Raw genomic sequence first — 3152 nt, forward strand, 5'->3', positions numbered from 1 at the left:
ACTACTACCACCACTACTGCTACCACTACTGCTGCTACTACTACTACCACTACTGCTACCACTACTGCTGCTACTACCACTACTACTACTATTAATACAATAACTACTACTACTATAACAGCTAGAATTTATATACCACTATAAGATTTACACAGTATATTCCACAAGTTATCTCATTTGATACAGCAACTGTGGAAAGTAGGTGCTGTTTTTATCTTATTTCACAGATGAGGAAACTGAGGCAAGAGAAGTTGTGACTTGCTCACATAGCTAGAAAGTATGCAAGTCACAATTCAAACCCAAGTCTTCCTGATTCTGAGTCCAATACTATATCCATGGCATTGCCTAGTTGCAGCCCTCCCCGTACTGCTTTGAAGAGAGGAGGCCATATTATATTCTAAGCTCTGAAGGCTAGTCCTAAAGAGTAGCAGCACCCCCATTTGGGAGGATATCAGTCTTGAATCCAGGCAGGGTCTTTGCCTGTTCCCTGCAAAAAACCCCACCAACATGTCAATCCAGTCACACTCCTAGCATTGGGTGAGGCCCATTGGTCTGGTTAGAATCCATGGAGAAGGATAAGTTATTATGCTCAGCTAAAAGGTAGCTGACTGACTTCCAGGGACAGAGCCAAGATGGTGGAGTAGAGAAAGCACTCAGCTGAATTCTTCCAACATTTCCCTCTTAACAATTTAAAAATAATGCTTCAAATCGAATTCTGGAGTGGCAGAGCCAACAAGAGACCAGAATGAGACATTATTCCAGCCCAAGACAACATAGGAGGTTGGAAAGAGGGATCTGTGACATAGGGGAGGAGGCTGGCCCGGAGCCTACATGGATGAAACACCAGTGGTGAGACTTGGGGGTGGAGGTAGAAGCATCAGCAACTTCAGGAATTCTCAAGGCAGAGACACGAAGGGAACCTGGAAACTAGTCATAAAGAGATTACAAGGATCCCTGTGCTAGCACTGGACACAGGAACAGACACTGTTTGGCAATTCCATTGCCTATACCCACTTCTGGGTCTTAGTTCAAAGGTAGAAAGGAACACTTTTGGTCAAGAGGGAGTGGGAGCCTTGATGGGCAGTATTACTTCTGACCCCAAAGGATAAGGGACCCTGAGTAATAATATTGTTTCTGGTCCCTTCTTGGGTAAAGATCAGAGTGGAGATCAAGAGAGCAGTGACCACACCTTTCCCTAGATCATAACTACCTTGGAAGCACTGAAAACAGTAGTGCAAAAAAGCCTGAAGCTCAAGAAGGTGCCCTCTTCCCCATTCTGGGAACAGGTATCAGAATTAACATACAGTTCCAAATCAAGAAAGAGTGGGAAAATGGGCAAACAACAACAATAATAATGAAAATCTGACAATGAAAAGCTACTATGTGATGGGAAACATCAAAACAAAAACTGAGTAGAAGACAATGAAGTCAAAATAGGCACAAACAAAGCTTCAAAGGAAAATGTTATTTGGACACAAGCCCAACAAGAATTCCTAGAAGAGCTAAAACATGATTTTCAAAATAATGTAAGACTGGCAAAAGAAAAATGAAGTAAAGAAATTGAAGCAAAGCAAGAAAATTACAAAAAGACAACTAAAAGCTTGATAAAAAAGTACAAAAATATTAAAGAAAATATCATCTTAAAAACAGTATTGACAAATGGAAAAAGAGGGGCAAAATATCACTGATTAAAATAACTCCTTAAAAAGTAGTATTCACCAAATGGAAAAAGATATACAAAAGTTCACTGAAAAAAAAATAATTCCTTAAAAATTAGAATTGGTAGTGGTGGAGCCCAGATGGCATAGAAAGTACAGGGACTCACCTGAGCTCTCCAAAATTCCTCTCCAAAAACTTTAAATAACACCCTAAAGTAAATTCTGGAATGGAAAAACCGACAAAAGGATAGGGTGAAACAATTTCCCAGTCCAAGACAACTTAGAAGGTTGACAGGAAAGGTCTATTACTTGGGAGTGGCAGTGAGAGTGGAGTGTGGGCTGTGCCAGCACAGGCCATGCCCCAGCAAACCAGCAGCAGGCCTTGGAGGCAACTGAATCAACAGCTGCAGTGGCTGCTTCCAGAGCTCTCAGAGCCCACAGGTGGTAATGGAATCATACAACTGGTCAGAAGAAGAAAACAGGTGTCCTTTGGATAGCATTGAGTGCAGGACTCTGTTGCATTGCCCAAAATCAGATTCAGGTTGCAGTTATGAGGGTTTCTAAGAGGGAAGTAGAGTTCCTGGTTACAGAACAGGAACAGAACAAGTTTCCAGGACAGAAAAGAGTGCTTGTGGTCACTCACAGAGCAGAGCACAGGCCAGGAGAGTAGTAAACACACCTCTCCTTAGATCATAACATTTTAGAAGAACAGAAAGCTTACAGACACCTAGAACTAGCTACACAAAAACCTGCAACTTGGGACAGTGCCAGCACAGCCCAATTTTGGTGTAAATGTTATAGTCAAGAAATAGGCTGGAAAAGTAGGAAAACAACCAAAAAAAAGATCCTGACCATAGAAAGTTACTATGGTGGCAAGGAAGAGCATAACACAAATTCAGAAGAAGACAACAAAGACAAAGCTGCTACATCCAAAGCCTCAAAGAAAAATGTGGATTGGTTTCAGTTCCCAAAACAATTCCTGGAAAAATCTCAAAAAGGATTTTAAAATTCAAAGAAAAGAGGTAGGGAAAAATTAGGAAAAGAAATGAGAATGATGCAAGAAAATCATTAAAAAAGTCAATATCTTGGTAAAGGAGACATAAAACTAATGAAGAAAATGACACCTTAAAAAGCAGAATAGGCCAAATGGTAAAAGAAGCACAAAAATCCAATGAAGAGAAGAAATCCTTAAATAAAAGAATTGGCCACATAGAAGATGTACAAAAATTCACTGAAGGAAAGAACTCCTTAAAAAGTAGAATTGGCCAAATGGAAAAGGAGGTACAAAAGTTTGCTACAGAAAAAAATTCCTTAAAAATTAGAATGGAGCAAATGGAAACTAATGACTCCATGAGACTTTAAGAAACAGCAAAACAAAATCAAAAGAATGAAAAAATAGAAGAAAATGTGAAATATCTCATTGGAAAACAACTGACCTGGAAAACAGATTGAGGAGAGATAATTTAAGAATTATTGGACCACGTGAAAGCCATG

Source organism: Vombatus ursinus, unplaced genomic scaffold (assembly GCF_900497805.2).
Source record: "Vombatus ursinus unplaced genomic scaffold, bare-nosed wombat genome assembly UNPS02014773.1, whole genome shotgun sequence".
NCBI lineage: Eukaryota > Metazoa > Chordata > Mammalia > Diprotodontia > Vombatidae > Vombatus > Vombatus ursinus.